The sequence below is a fragment of the Heterocephalus glaber genome, unplaced genomic scaffold, assembly GCF_053883595.1.
Source record: "Heterocephalus glaber isolate CG9 unplaced genomic scaffold, H.glaber_assembly_v1.0 deba00001673, whole genome shotgun sequence".
Classification (NCBI taxonomy): domain Eukaryota; kingdom Metazoa; phylum Chordata; class Mammalia; order Rodentia; family Bathyergidae; genus Heterocephalus; species Heterocephalus glaber.
Genome location: NW_028258410.1, coordinates 3431688 through 3448909, shown reverse-complemented (window position 1 = coordinate 3448909; position 17222 = coordinate 3431688). Strand labels below are relative to the sequence as shown.

Here is a 17222-nt window from a genome sequence, read left to right as displayed (position 1 = left end):
TGAATTCTTGAGGGAATGGTGGTGTAACTTGACATAACACAGTCCTGCTCAGGATGCTCTTTGGGGATTAAAATTTGAGCTTTCTAAAATGAGAATAACATCTGTAAATCTGTTGAACTGCCCATGACCACATCACCTGATATTCCCCAACTTGGTCTCCCACCCTCTCTCTACTGTGTCACCTACAGGACTGGAGAGTGGGGCAATTACTCCATGTATTCAGACTTTGTCCTCCTCGGGTTGTTCAGCCGCACCAGGGTCCCCTGGCTAATCTTTGTGCTCATCCTGCTGGTCTTCCTGATCTCCATAGCTAGCAACACCACCCTGATCATGATCATCCACTTGGACCCCTGGCTTCACGTGCCCATGTACTTCCTGCTCAGCCAGCTCTCCCTCATGGACAACCTGTACATCTCCATCTTCATGCCCAAGATGCGGCTGGACCAAGCCATGGGCCAGCTGACCATCTCCTTCACAGGCTGCACAGCCAAGCAATTTTCTACCTGACCTTGGCAGGGGCCGAGTTCTTTCTGCTGAGCCTCATGGCCTATAACCATAATGTGGCAGTGTGCAGCCCACTGTGCTACCCAGTGTGCATGAGCTGCAGTGTCTGCCTGCTGATCATGGTGGCAGTCTGGCTGGGTGGCTCTTTGGATAGCTTCATGCTGACCCCAGTCACCATGCAGTTCCCCTTCTGTGCTTCCTCGGAGATCAACCACTTCTTCTGTGATGTCCCTGCTCTCCTGAAGCTGTCCTGCAGTGACACCTTGGTCTACGAGACAGCCATGTATGTGTGCAGCATCCTCATGCTGCTCATCCCCTTATCTGTCATCTTGGTCTCCTAGACCCACATCCTGCTGGCCATGTGCAACATGTACTAGGTTGAGGGTTGGCAGAAGGCCATGGCCACCTGTTCCTCACACATGGTAGTCATCAGCCTCTTCTATGGGGCTGCCATGTACACCTATGTACTGCCCCACTCCTACCACACACCTGAGCAGGACAAGGTGGTGTCCGTCTTCTACACCATCCTCACGCCCATGCTCAACCCACCTATCTATAGCCTGAGGAACATGGATGGGCCCGAGGTCCTGCAGATGGCCCTGGGGAAGTGCCTGTTCTTGGGATGGTAACTGCTTTATGAAGACTGGTGCTTTCTGCCAATAGTTTGCAAACCAGGACATGGGGCCTGGTCATTCTCTTTGAGGGTAACTGTCCCTCTGTGTGGAGACTCCACATGTCACCAGGGCCAGCTCTGTAGGGCAGGCTTGGGAGTTGGAAGGCTGAGGTTTGGGGAAGTTGGTCTGTGTTTGGAAACTATGAGTGATCTGAAAACTTGTCCATTGTGGTTTATGAGTGAAGAGATATCAGCAGTGCCCCTCTGCTTCCACAAGGGCCTGTCCTCCTAGCAGCCTCCTGGCTGACTAGCAATCCCAGCAGGAGACTCAGCTGCTCCCATCAGCTACTCCTCCAGCTTCTCCCTCCACACTGACCCCTACCAGGAAGCAGTTCCTCACACTCCATTATGACTCTTCCACATAGTGTTTCAGTGTCACACTGACTTTCTCCTCATGTGATTTTTTGGCAAATGAGTTCTAAGAATTATTTATATATTCTGTTCATAGGTTATATGCAATGTAAATATGGTCTGTTTAAAGACTACTTTTCATTTTAATGATGTCAAATAAGTTCTAAATTTTGAAGGAATCTCATTTATCAATTTTTTTCTTTTACATATCATGCTTTTTGTATCCTAGGTAGATCTTGCCTACCCTGAATTCATAAATATTTTCACTTATAATTTCTTCTTAAAGTTTTATACTTTTAGGCTTTCTTATTTAGGTTCATAGATACCTTCAAGTTATTTTCATGTATGGACAAAAAGGGTTGAGGTTAATTTTTTATATATGCATACCAGGTGTTCTAGTGCTGTTTGCTGAAGACAATATCTCTTCCTTGGCTCTTGAATTGAGTTTATATTCTATAAAATGCTAATGTTAAATAATCTTTCAAAACTCAGTGGACCATATATGTGTGTTTCTATTTCTAGATTCTCTCTTTTATTCCAATGATCTATATGTCTTTCATTACACCAACAGTGCCTTGATTATTGTAGATTTTGAGGAAGTCTTAAAATTAGGTACTAAATATCTTCAAAAACTTTTTTTTCTTTTTACTTTTCTAGGTCCTTTGTACTCCTACATAACTTTTAAATTTCAATATCCAATTCTTCATTTATAGCAACTATACACATACCTAAATTTTTATATATACCTTGTGTTTTCTAATACTGCTAAATTCAAGTACAAGTTGTAGGGCTCCTAGAGATTTCTTAGTATTTTCTCTGTAGATGATCATTTCATCTACCTACAAAGATTTTGCTTCTGCCTTGCCAATCCTATCCTAGTTGTGTCATTTTATTGCCAGACTATTTTGGTGGGGATTAGGCTTCAAAGTTTAATGGATAGATAAAGAGTAATCATATCTGCCCTTGTTCCCCACTTTAAGGAGAAAGCATTGTATCTTCTCCATTCACATAAGGCGTTCTCGCTGGAAGTATGAAGTACATGTCTTTAATCTGTTGAGAAGTTTCTGTTTTACTTCTAGTCTCCTGATAGCTTTTACTATGAACAGCTGTAGAATTTAGTCCCATACTTTTTCTCCAACTAGTGACAGGATCATATGGCTTTTTCCTTTCCTCTTTTAAAATGATGACTTTTGGGGGTGGATCTTCCAATGATGAACCAACACTGCTATGCCTATAAGAAAACCACTTTCTACATCTTGCCAGATCTGACTTCTAATAGTTTGTTTTGTTAAACAAATTTTTATCTATATTCATACTTTTTTCTTCTATTATCTTTATCCAGTTTTAGGATTAGCACAATGTTGAGTTCCTAAAATGAGGGGAGAAGTGTTCCTTCTTTTTTCTGCTTTAATCGTTTGATATAATTTATCAGTTAAAATGTTTATGAGCCTACTGTTGTCCTATAGGTAGGTTTTCAAGCTAGGAATATACTTTCTTTAATAGGTGCTATTCAAATTTTATATTTCCTCCAGAGTTAGTTTCATTAATTTGTCTTCCAAGTTACTTCTTAGAAGTTGTCAATTTATTTCAAAAAAGACTTTTGTAATATGCTTTCTATATCCTTTTAAATTCTGTAAAATCTGTGGTACTGTCTCCTAGATCTTAATATTGTAATTTAAAAAATGTATAACTGATATTGTGTAACAGGATGAAAAGTTCTAAAAGAGCAGGGGAATTGGGAGGGGTAGGAGAAGGGAAAAAAAGGAAAGGAAAAATATGAGAAGAGGAAAAAAATGGAAACAAGGTCTTTGCAAATAGGGAAGGTTGGAGGGTGTGAAGGGAGTGCAGGGGAAGGGGAAAAAAGAAGAGTCAAGGGACTCATGTAATGGTACAAAATCCCAATGATGAATGTAACTGTATTTTATACCTAAAATGTACCAAAAAAGTTAATGTGGGAAAAAAAAGGAAAGATAGGGAAGGTATAGTGCACGAGCACCTGTGAATATTCTAACTCTTCACTCCCTAGTTTATTCATTTTACTCATGCTCAGCCATTTAATTAGTGAAGCAATCATATAGTTCTCTATACAGATTTCACTTAGACCTACTATGGATGTAAAAAATGATGAATGAACATAGGTGGTCAAAACTCTGCTGCAGTCATGATGTGCACTACTTGTACCATACAGTCACCATAAACTATATAAACTATGCCTAGAGGAGAGAACACAGACAAAATAAGGGCTGATCTCCATCAGGGGACATTGCTGCCATTACCGCTGTATGGCACATTTCCTTTTGTTTTTCTCTAGTGTTCTACCCTGGAATATTTCATCCCAACCCTCACCCTGTGCATTGTCCTCCACTGCAAGATCATCCCCTTGTTGAATGCACCTGGTCTTGCTTTCCTTCCTGGTCTTCCTGTGCCCCTACTCCCTGCAGCTGTGTAGGCAGCAATGTCAGTGAGAAACACAACTTCTTGCTCTGACTTTCCACTGCTGGGGCTTCTGGTGAACAGTGAGGCTACAGGGATTGCATTCACAGTCATCTTCCTCTTTTGTAGTGGGCATAACAGCAAACAAGACCATGGTATTCCTGATTCAGGTGGACCTTCAACTCCACACTCCCATGTACTTCCTGGTCAGCCAGATCTCCATTATGGACATGATTTTCATTTGCAACATGGTCCCAAAGATCCTGGTGAACATGGTTTCCACAGAGAAAATCATCTCCTTTGTGGCCTGTGGCATCCAGATCTTCCTCTACTTGGCTATAATAAGTTCAGTGTTCTTCGTACTGGAGCTCATGGCCTATGACCACTATGTGGCTCTCTGCAATCCTCTTAGGTACCCAGTTCTGATGAACCATAGGGTGTGCCTTCTGCTGCCTGCTGGGGCCTGGTTTGGTGGCTCTCTGGATGGCTTTCTGCTCATTTCCATCACCATGAACATCCCCTACTGTGGCTCCCACAACATCAACCACTTCTTCTGTGAGGTTCTCAAGCTGGCCTGCTCAGACATGTCCTTGTAAAAGACCCTAATGTACATCTGTTACACGCTTATGCTGCTCATCCCCATCTGCATCATCTCCACCTCCTACTGTCATGTTGTTAACAGTCTACCACATGCACTCCACAGAGGGATGCAAGAAGGGATTCACCACTTGTTCATTCCACCTGACTCGTCAGCATTTTCTACAGGGTTGCATTCTACACATTTGTGCTGCCCCAGTCATTCAACACACCCAAGCAAGACAAGATCATATCTGCCTTCTATACCATTGTCACTCTCATGCTCAACCTGCTCATCTACAGCCTCAGAAACAAGGACATCATGGGGGCATCTGAGGGGATATTCATATGTTGCTCTTCAGCTCAGAAAGTAGGAACAGGCAGCAACTAGAGATTCAATGACATGAGAATGCGTTTCCCCAAGAGCCTCCTGTGGGAGCTCTGATCCACCCGGGACCACTTCAACAGCTATCACAGTGAACTTTCTATTGAACATGAAGGGGATTAATTTCATTTGGATTCTTGCTCTTAAAAGTGGGAGAATGTTTCACTCATTGCATAGAGACTGTGAGCAAATTACCAAAACTATTTATCACAAAATGAAAGTATTCATCAGCTCTTGATTCTTGTTTCTAAGGGAAACACAAAAATAGCAGAGTTAGCAGGAATCCTTCCACCATGATCCAGGTCTCCCTCAAAATTAACTCTTGGTTGAACAAAACAAAAAATTAACAGTTACCAAATTTGGGGTACCAAATATTCTGTGGTTATTTCATATGAACATAGTAAAAGAGAAAAAAGATAAATCACACAATTTAATCATGGTTTTCAGTAGGAATTAATACCAATGAACTGTAGATGCTCTGATCATTTAGGAATCTTCTGGGCTGGGTAAAGCAGTTGTCAAATACTCAGCCACAACAAGCAGTGCATGAATTGAATGGAACCAACTGTGAATGAGCATCAATCACTACACACATGCTCAAGGGGAATAGACTCAAACATTTAACATCAGAGAACACTTCCATGCACTTCTATGAGTTTCTGAACACAACATTCCATGTCCCCAAGCCAGAAATATCAAGTTTCCCAGTGTTGTGTGACTCCACAAGAGCATATGGTATGGATGCACTTTGGGTTCAGTTATGAGTGTGGTGGAAAGAACATCTGTAGAGATTTTCATAGAAGTGGAGATGATAAGATGTACATTTTTAAAGGCTCCCTATGTCTAGGGGCAGAGAAAAGAACAGGGAACAAATATGGATGCAGGAAGAAAATATTGGAAGCTTCAAAGAAAAGAAATGAAAGTAGCTGGCATGGGGTGGAGCCCAAAGAAGATTAGCTCATGTATTTTATATATGCTGGGAATAAATGTGGAAAGAAGGGAAAACATTGATTTTTGGTGTAAGTGAATGGAAAATGGAGTTTTATTTCCCAAAGTTTTGAAAACGTCTACAGTGCTAGGTAAGATAAATTGCTTTATAGGAATTCAGTTGCTGTCAAGGTAATTTTTACAGTCCTATTTGATGTGTAGTCATATATCAAGTCAAGTAGAGTCCAGATTAGATTTCTAAACTCAAGAAATGCATTTGGTAGTTTTCAGGGTATAAAGATTCTCTAACGTCATAAGGTTAGTTGATTCAGGTGGACATCCAAAGTAGCTGAGATCACTTCCTTATAGGAAGAAGTTTCAGATTCAGACTTGAAGCAATTGGGGTCAAATGAGAAACAAATAGAGCAAGAGATAAGGTTTGGTGAGGTAATAAATATGCTCAGAGGCACAAATGAAGAAGGTATGTATGAAGGGAGGGAACAATCAACTGATACAAGAGCATTTTTTGTTGGATTAAAATGAGAAACGAGATGAGATATTTGTATTTACAAATGAAAAATCAATTGAGATACTAATGGAGCAATTTCAGTGGAGATAGTCTTGGAGTGCATTCAAGGTACAAAAAAAAAGGAGTAGAAGCTGAGAAGATGAGTAGAGTACAAAGCTTTAGATGTTTTATTTTTTAAAGGTAGTGGAGAAATTGAACATAGGAAAGGATCTGATCACCCCCTCAGTTGGGAGTGGGTTAATGAATCCCATGTAATCCTTCCCTCAGGTTACCCATGAGATAGACTCTACAGAGTGCCTAGCAAAGAACAAGCATTCATCATTTTAACTACAATTATATACAGTAACAACCAACACAAGATAGTCTCAACAGAAACTTTTACCGTAACTACTACAGAATTACCATTACTTCCGTGAGGAAAACATTGCAGAGTCATGATTTCCAATGCCTATAATTGAAGCATGCAATAGACATTCAACATCTCTTTGTTTCTATGAATTGGTCTTTGTTGGCAATTAAAAATTATAAAACCAACATCCCTGCCTGAATGGGGCTTCTTAGATAACACAAATTGATTTTGGCATCATAAAGTGACAACCTTTCACTTTCAAATGCTAAGATTAAGACCTGCCCCTAAAATATTCCCTCTGTAGTCTGGGTTTTGGAATGGCCTTCAGATGGTTGGGTTTCCATTTAGTGTGGAAAAAGGTCCCTCCCCTAAGCATTCTTCTTGTGCTGAGTAAATCTCCTATATGTTTTAGTAGATTTTATTAAAATACCCAATCTCCTATCTTTATATGTGATATCTCAACATTCAATGTTTAGAATGTGTAGTCTACAATTAATATTTAATTTGTATTTGATTATTTTTACCCCATACTCCATGTTCAGAAGCAATTTAATGGAATTAAAGCCCCTTGCTTGGAAGGAAACACATCTGAGTTTGAATCTTGGCCTTTTCCTTTTCAGGCAGTGCTCCTGTGAGCATGATATTCAATCTCAGGGTGACCATTTATGTCTTGATAAGAGTTAATCTGATGTCAAGAATGGGAGTGGCTTCTTAGGACAGGTGCTCTGAACCAGTAGGTAGCTGTTGTTCCTTGAGGCCAGGGCTCTGCCTTTGCCATGTGGCCCTTTGGTGTTCTTATGTGGGTTCTCTACATGTAGCGAGGAATCTCTGGATTCTTAGTTTATATCTCAGGCACTGCAGCCATGAACATTTGTAATTGTGCCTCATACTTTTGAATTTACTCTTTTTGATTTGATTTGCTGATCTGTCTCCACAATAACCACAATCACTAGGTTGGTATTTGCAGTCATCTAGACCTCCCCAAAAGGGGGCACTATAGGACATGCTGACATCATCATTCTGCCTGTGGCTCATATGACTGTCTTTGAATATTGCTCCTGGTTTATTCTTTAAAAGGGTGTGCATCATTTGCAGAGTTAAAGAACAGACATACATACACACGTACAAACACACGACAGTGGAATCATTTAACTGGTGACTTTGAACACCTGAAGGTGACCATCCTGTCCTTGTCCTTTGCCATCAGGCATTTTCTGATCTCACAAGTGTCTGTTGGCATCAGCAGCTCTAATAGGGGGCTGCCTTCTGTGTGTGAGAGCACAGCTGATCTGAGTCTCAAACCACCTCCACTGCTCATGGCCATGGGCATCACTCAAGCCTGATCTTCAGTCTCTTAAGCTTTGGGAAGCTCTCTCCTGGATCTTGGTTAGGTAGTGTTGTTCAGTGTGACACCATAATCAGAATCATCTCCACACCAAGTGCATTCTGGGTATGCTCCAGATTGAAGACTCAGGCTTGGGTGTCCAAACACCTAAGTGCAATTGTACCTGCTCTGTACACTCTGCAACTGCTCCACAAACACTTGGAAAAATCATAGCTCATATGAGAACTTTCTGTATGATTATTTCATTCATTTAATTGATTAAAATTTTTTTCTTTTTTATGAGATCTATTTCTGTATATACAGATGTAATCAAAGTGTAGAGCTTTAAACATATACTAAATTTAAGTATATACTAGAGTTTTAAACTTGAAGAAAAATCTTATCCAAAGAGTTACAATGGGAAAGATTTTCTTGAGAATCTTTGCAGCTATTTCATATTATTCATATATGTATATATTAATATTATTAGTAATACAGAATGGTGAAGTTCCTTATGTATCATATCTTTATTATTTTAAATTCCATTACTACCCCCCCCATTTTCTACCCACTCATTCTGATCCTGTTGTAGTCAGGGTTTTGTTAAGATGACACATTTACTACAGAACACATAATTTAGAAGATTATATTATGCTAATTACCCTAAAAGTCAAATGCAATGGAGTGCAAGAGATTAACTATTCACTAGAGGCTGAAAGGATCCAGCTAAGGGCCTGAATCACAGCAATATCATATACAAGTCCAGCTACAGGCTTAGAGTCCAAGGCAATGTCCTCCATGGGTCCAGCCAGTGGCCTAGAGCCCAGGGAAGTGTCTCATATTGTCCATATTGAGGATCTGCACTGAGAAGGCCCAAAGGCCACTGATGGAATCCAGAAAACCTACACTGGTGAAATGAAGGATTTGTTCCCCCAAGCTGAGGGATCCACATTGGAGCCAGGAAATGATGCTCATGGTGAAGATCAGAGCTCCCCTGATGAAAACAGCAGACATTCCCAGTGATAGCGAGGCCCCAAGCTTCTCCTCTGACAGGAACAGCCTGGTTTGTATCAGGAAAACCATTCACAGCAAGGCTCTCCTAGAAAATCAACAGGGCAAGATCTTCCCCTCCAGTTCTTTTTTTTTTTTTTTTTTTTTTTTTTTTGATAATTGGCAACAATCCTCAGATGGATCTTCCACACCCAGACCACATGGATTCAGTTCAGCTAGGGGTTACAAGTTGATCATTAGTCACTCCACTACAGATCCTTTTCTCAATTTCCCAAAATCTACCTTTTCATTCCCTGATAACTCTCCTTTATTTTATTTGGTTTTTTAAAATTTATTTGTCTATTTTTCATATGAGAGAAATTGTGATATGTAACTTCCTGAGTTGGCTTATTTTATCTACAATCATGGTCTCAAATTTGATCCATTTTCCTGCAAATGACATGAGGTCATTTTTCTTTATGATTAGATAATGTTCATGTATATAAATCATATTTTATTTATTCATCTGTTGATGGGCATCTAATTCATTTGCACAACATAGCTATTGAGAATTGTGCCACTCTAAAAAAGATATGCACATATATATGGTGTCTTAAATTCTTTCAGGTGCATACTGGGAAAGTTATAGCTGAATCAATGGTATTTTTAGTTTTAGTTTTTTTAGAAATCTTCACGTTGACTTCCATAATGATCTCACTGGTTTACCTTCCCCTCAATAATGTAGGGGGATTCCCTTTCCCTAGATCCAAGTCAGAGCTTATCCTTTTCTATATTCCTGATGGTAGGGCCAGGGATTTAGCTTAGTGGTGCCATTGCATGCCTCAAAAGTGCAAGGTCCTGAGTTCGATCCCCACTACACCCCCAAATAATAATAATAAAATATATTCTTAATGGTAGCCATTTTGACTGGGGTAAGGTGAGCCCTTCCCTAGTAACTAAAGATGTGTTTCTATATTTATTGACCATTTTGCTTCTTCTGAGAAGTCTCTATTCAGTCCATTTGCCCATATATTGATTGGGTCATTTTTCTTTTCTTTTAAAACAATTCTTTCATTGGTACATTTTAGGTATACAATACAGTTAAACATCTCACTGGCAACTTGTCCCTTTACATGATGGATCTTGGTTCTTATTTTTTACCCATTACCTGCACTCCCTTCACCCCTCCACCCTTCCCTATTTACAAGGACTTTGTTTCCATTTTTTCCATTTCTCTTAATTTTTCCTTTCCCTTCTTTCCTTTCCCTTACTGCCCATTTCCCCTATTCATTTTAATCATTGGTACATTTGAGGTATACAATAAAATGACCTTCATCATTGGAAATTTTGTACCTTTACATAATCTCCTTTGACTCTTATTTTTCCCCCTTCCTCTCCCCTTCCTTTAACCACTCCATCCCTCCCTATTTACAAAGACTTTGTCTCCATTTTTCCATTTACTTATATTAATTGCATTCCCTTCTTTCCTTTCCCCTACCCCTCCCACTTTCCCTTCTGCTTTGCCCTTTCTTCCTATTTCACATTATCTATTATAACTTCTCCTTTGCCCTTTTTTTCCTATTTCACCTTATCTATTATATCTTTTAGTCCTTATTTAAATTTTCACTTTCTCACACTAGAGAAACTATTCGGTATTTACACATGTGTGTCCTATTTATTTCACTTAAGAATATTTCCTCAATGTGGATCCATTTAGCTATAAATGTCTCTAACTTCTCATTTTTTATGGCTGAGAAGATTGGGTCATTTTTAAAGAACTTTTTAGTATTTTATACATTCTAGATATTTGTCTTCTATTAGAAGAATACCAGTCAAATATTTTCTCCCATTCTGTAGGTTTTTTCTTCCACTCTGTTGGTTATTCCTTTTGCAGTTCAAAAGCTTTTGAATTTATGTAATCCTATTTGTTGATTCTCAATATTTCCTGTGCTATTGGAGCTCTCATTTGGAAGTCTTTTCCTGACCCTATGGCTTCAAGTGTTTCCCCTGTTATCGTCCAGTATTTTTAAATTTCTGGTTTCATATCCAGTCTTTAATCCACTTTGATTTGATTTAGCTTCAGGGCCAGGGATGTAGCTCAGTGGTTCTGCCACCTGCCTTGAAAGCACAAAGTCCCGAGTTAGATCCCTGGTACAAAAAATAATAATAATAATAAATAAAAATAAAAATAATAGATTTAGCTTCAATTTTCTGCATCTGGCTCTCAAGTTTTCCCAACATCATTTTTTAAAGAGGCTGGATAGCTCCAGTATGTTTTGGGCTTTTTTGTCAAAATTTCATGTATAGATCTAAGAGGTTGTTTGTCTTGTGCTCTAGTCCATTTTGTTTATATTTTTGTCTTTGTCCTGGTACCATGTTGGGGATTTTTGCTATTTCTTTGCAGTATAACTTGAAGTGCAGTATTGTGATGTCTCCAACATTGCTCTTTTTGCTCTGGACTTCTTTGCTTATTCTGGATATTTTTCATTTCATATGAATTTTGGAATTTTTTTTGGTTTTGTGAAGAATGTTCTTGATATTTTAATAGAGACTGCATTGAATCCATAGATTTTTAGTAATTCAGCCATTTAAAAAATATTAGTTCTGATCCATGAACAAGGAATTTCTATTTTCTAAAATCCTTTTCAACTTTTTTCAGAGTTCTGCAATTTTCCTTACAGAAGTATTTCCCTTTCCTTGATTAGTTTGGTTCCAGTTCATACAATTACGTTTGAAGCTATTGTGAATAGAATTGTTTTATTGATTTCTTTCTCAGTGGTTTCATTATTGTTGTATAGAAATATGAAATTTTGGGCCGGGGATTTAGCTCTGTGGTTTCATCACCTGCTGTGGAAGCACAAGGACCTGAGTTTGATCCCTGGTACAAAAAAAAAAAGAAATATGAAATTTTGTTTACTGATGTCATATCCTGAGCATTTGTTGAATTTGTTTATCAGATCTAAAAGTTTTTTGGGAGTCTTCTAGGGTTAATTTGACTTTTTACTTTTGTATTCATATTCGTTTTGTTTCATTCCCTTGCCTGATTGTTCTGCCTAAAATTTCACATCCCACATTGAACAGGAGTGGTAGAACAGACACCTTTGTCTCATTACTGATTTTAGAGGAAAGGCTTTCAGTTCTTCCCCATTATCTATGATGTCAGTGGTGCATTTGTCATCTATGGCTTTTTCCAGTATGAAGAAGGATCATTTTGTACACATTTTCATCAGGGTTTTGATCATGAAAGGATGCTGAATTTTGTGGAAGTCATTTTCTGCATGAACTTAGATGATGTGCTTTTCACACTTGATTCTATTTATGTGATAGATCACATTTACCGATTTACCTATGTTGAACTATTCTTGCATCCCTACAATGAAACTAACTTGGCCATAGTGTATGATCTTTTCAAAGTGTTGTTGAATTCCGTTTGTAAGAATTATACATCTATTTTAACATTTATTTTTATCAAGAATACTCATTTGTTATTTTCTTTTCTTCTTGAGTTCTTGTCCAGTTTTCATATCAGGGTACTGCTGGCTACAGAAAATGAGTTTGGAAGCATTCTATTTTTCTAGTACATGGAAAAGTTTGAGGAGTATTGGTTTTAGTTATTCTCTAAAGGTTTGTTAAAATTCATCAGTAAATCCACTAGGTCTTGGGTTTTTCTTACTTGGTGTTATCTTAACTATTGCATCAATTCCATTGTTTATTACAGATCTGTTGAAATATTTATATCTTCTTTGTTAAGCTTTAATATGTTCTGTGTGTGTAGAAATTTATTCATTTCTTCTACATTCTCAAATTTATTGGAATATATTTTCCAAATGGTTTCTAATAGTTTTCTGCATTTCAAAGATAAATACTGTAATTTCACCCCTTTCATATCAAATTTTATTAATTTGAGCCCTTTCTTTTAATAAATTTGGCTGTTTTATCAGTCTTTTCTGTCTTTTTAAAAAACCAACTCTTTGATTCACTTATCCTGTGAAGTTCTGTTAGTCTCAAGCTCATCAACTTTCACTCTTCTCTTTATCATTTCTTTCCTTCTATTGACTTCAGGTTTGGTTTATTCTTCTTCTTGAGCTGCATAATTTGGTTACTTGGTTATTTTCTTAGCATTACTTGTTTTTTGTAATGTAGGCATTCATACCTATAAACTTTGCTCTTACAATTCCTTCCATTGTGCCATACACCTTCTGTTACATTGTTTTCATTATTTTATTTGATCCTAAGAATTTTTCAATATCTCCTCTGATTTTTTCAGTCATCCACTGATTTTTCAAGTGTATTACTCATGAAAAGATATTTCTCAGATTAAGAAGTAGAAAAAGAAAATTAATATTGAAAAAATGTTCAACATCACTGATCATTCATGAAATGGGAATTTAAAAATGCTGAGATTCCCCCTCACTCCAGAAAGAATGCCTGCTATCAAGAAATCAACTAATATAAAAGGCTGGTGGGGGTGTGGGGGGAAAGGAACCAGTCTCTACTGTTGGTAGACTGTTGTAGACTGGTGTAACCACTGTGGAAATCAGTGTGGTTATTTCTCAAAAAATTAAAACTAGAGGGCCAGGGATTTAGATCAGTTGTTTCTCTGCCTGCTGCACAAGGACCCGAGTTCAATCCCCAGTACCAAAAAAAAAAAAAAAATTAAAACTAAAACTTCCATTTGGCCCAGCTATTCCTCTTCCTGCTATCTTCTTGAAAGAATTTAAAGCATCATACCACTGTGTTATATGCACACCCAAGTTTATAGCGTCACAGTTTGTAATAGCTAAATCTTGGAAACAGCCCAAATGCCCTTCAACCATGGATAAAGAAATGTGGTGGTTCTTTTTAATACAATGGTATACTTCTCTGTCATAAAGAAGGGTGAGCTTCAGACATTTATAGACAGATGGATGGACATTGAGACCATACTCTTAAGTGAAATAAATCAGACACCCATTTTTAACTGTCAAGTTTTTTCCTCTGGTGTGAGAAAGAAAGTGGAAATAAGAACTAAAATATGGGAGATGGGGTCAGCAGTGTCCAAAAGTTGTGGGTTTCTTCCTATTCTGGGCAAGGAGGAGAGGTCATCCCTATGACCAGGACTGAAGGAATCTTCCAGACTTTGTGTAATAAGAAAGACAACTTTTAAATGGTATTTCCTAAGTCATGGGCAAGAACACACATAGGTGACTATATGGGAGCTGAGTTTAAGAATTAAATATTGTTGAAATATTGGTGGTTCCAGCATCTGGTTATCTACCCAAAGGCCTGAATTTTATCTTTTTTAAACATTTACTTAATCTGGCACTGTGAACACTGTTCCCCAACTGAACTCTGACTTTCATGCTCTAAGGAAATATTCTGCATGACTAGGCCCTCCTTAACCATCTATCTTTCTTCTCATCTACATAAATTTCTGCCTGTCTTATGTAAAATACAGACAAAATTTATTGGACATAGTTTCTATTATAGTTTTAAAAAGGTGTATTACTCAATATTCCTGAAGTTTTTTGTAGTCTCAGTGGTTTTCTTTGCCATTGTTTTCTGGTTTTAGTCCATTAAAATCTGATAGGATGTGTGAGACTATTTCATTGCTTTTGTAGTTACTGAGTCTTTATGGCCTAAAATGTGGTCGTCTTTGGAGAAAGTTCCTTGTGCTGTTGAAAAGAATGTCTGCTCTTGTTAGATGTCAAACACTGTATATGCCTGTAAAATCCATTAGGTCAATAGTACAGTTTAATTATGATGTTTCTTTGTTGTTGTTGTTGTTGTTGTTTTGTCTAGAAGACCTGTCAATTTGTGAGAGTAAGATATATATAAGTCCTTCACAAAGTTATTGGGCCTATCTGTCCTTTTATATTAAATAGTATTTGCTTCATAAAAATGACTGTGCCAATGATCAGCACACATGTATTTACAATTGTTCTCTCTTCTTCATGCATTGTTCTCTTTACCAATATTTAGTGGTCTTCTTTGTCTCTTCTGACACATTTTAGTTCAAAATCTATCTTATTACTTCAAAATATAACTACTAAATCTTGCTTCAGGCTCCAGCTGCTTGGAGTAACGCTTTCTATCCTTTCACGTTCAACAGGTGAATGTGCTTGTATGTGAGGGACATTTCTTAGAGGTAACAGAGTTGGGTCTTGATTTTATCCAATCTGCCAATCTTTTTCTTTTAATCGGATTGTTAATAGCAGTTACATTAATCACTATCTTTGAAAGGCACATAGTAATTCTTCTCATCTTGTTTTTCTAGTGCTTGATTCATTTTTGTTTCTCATTTAGTTATCTGCCCAATGAGATTCAGTCTATTGGTCTCATGGTTGTTTTATTTTATTGGCCTCATGGTTGGTTGCCTGTGTTTAGGATTACTTTGAGTATTGAATGCAATTTTAGATTAATGAACATGAATTTCTTTAGTTTGTAGTAATCAAAGTAAGTCTTTATTTCCTATTTGATTTTGACCAGTAGTCTCCAGTATATGGTAATTGGAGTTGTCAATTATTTTCTTTAGTCTATGAAATACATCATAACATGCTCTCCTGGCCTTTAAACCTTCTATTGAGAAATACACTGTTATTCTGTTTGATTTGGTTTTAAAGGTGATTTGTCAGTTGTCTGTAACACCTTTAAATATTTTTGTTCTGAATTATTCATCCTTTACTTACAATCTGTTGTGGAGAGATTCTTCTCTGGCCATGTCTAGGTGGAGTTGTAAATGCCTCCTTTACTTGTGTATTCATTGCACTCCCCAGGTCTGGAAATATTCTGCACTAATTTTAATGGAGAAATTTTCTATGCTATTAGCCTGTATTTCATCACTTTCTTCTAGACCAAGATGCTTTTTAAAAATATTTATCCAGGACCTCTTCAATAATCTCTTGACTCTTAGCCTTCTTCTTTATATAAAGTCTGAATGTTCTAGTATATCCACCTTGTGTTTAAGTCTTGATATTATTTCTTGTGATTCAATTTTCTGACAGCCAAAAGTTTTAGTTGAGTTTTTTGTTGGACATACTGATTCTTCATTTTCAGAATTTCTGTTTGGTTCATTTTTGGCAATCCTATCACTTTACTGAAGTGGTCTTTCTTTTTTGGGGGGGCATTCAAAATTTATTTTCCAATAGATGGACAGCATCAGCAGGTACAACTTCAGGGGTTCTCCATAGATCATACAGTTACAAGACATTTTGAACTCAACAGTGAGAAAGCCACTGTGGGGGTTCTCATAACAGTATGTGCTTCACAGTGTAAACAGGTAGCATTATTGTGTTCTATTTCTATTCCAGAATTTCGGAAAGGCACAACTTGGCAAAAACTTTTTTGGATCTTAAAGTCAGGTGCAATAACTAAGCAACAGAACTTGGAGTAACAGTACCAGTCTCAATCTTCATTGCAACCAGGGGCTTCGGCAGTGGGAAAGACTTCTCTATCAGCAGCTGGGTCTTTTTTCTCCTTCTCATTAAACTGTTAGAGAAACTTTTCACCATCTGCTCAATATTATTACATGTACAAGAGGGAATTTAAAAAAAAGGAATGAAACACATCGTGAACATCCAGCTTTTCCCACAGTATATCAACTCTTAGGTTTAAGATGGAGCCTGGAATACTTCAGCAGTCATAAAACAGGAAAACAGAGACTATGGCTACAAAAATAAAAATAAATGAGGTAGATAAATTAAAGCTTTCATACCCAGGACTTGCCTATTCATAGACTTCATGTAATACCAAAGCAGGCGGAAAAGTTCTTCATTATTACTTGGCTTAAGTTACACCATTACCAAACAAAAACAAACATTTGAACTTGTGATGCAAATATTCAATCTTCCATGAACTTCAAGAAGGAAAATGCAATTGTTCAAAACATCCACACAGGTGAACCCCAAGTCACCTAGAATTCCAGCTCAGCACCTATGAAGTGGTCTTTCATCTCCTGCATTGTTTGGTGTATTTCATTCAGGTGCTTATTTCTCTCTTCTTTGATCTCATTGATCATTTTAACCATGACTTTTATGAATTACTTATCTGGAATTTTATCTACTTCAGTACATGTGAGATTAACTTTTGAGGGGTTTTAAAATTTTTGAGACATCTCCTTGACTTGTATTGTCATTAGATTTGTGTTCCTGTGTTCAGGTTGCAGATTATTTGGGAAGGATTTCTCTTCCAGTGTTTGTTGGG

At 37.6% G+C, this 17222-nt stretch overlaps 2 pseudogenes; both read left to right on the top strand.

Annotated features, from left to right (window-relative positions):
- Window positions 1–210: 210 nt before the first annotated feature.
- LOC106009078 (olfactory receptor 2T27-like) lies at window positions 211–1133 on the top strand (annotated as a pseudogene).
- Window positions 1134–3983: 2850 nt separating this feature from the next.
- On the top strand, window positions 3984–4928 carry LOC101720947 (olfactory receptor 2T11-like; annotated as a pseudogene).
- The last annotated feature ends 12294 nt before the right edge of the window (window positions 4929–17222 follow it).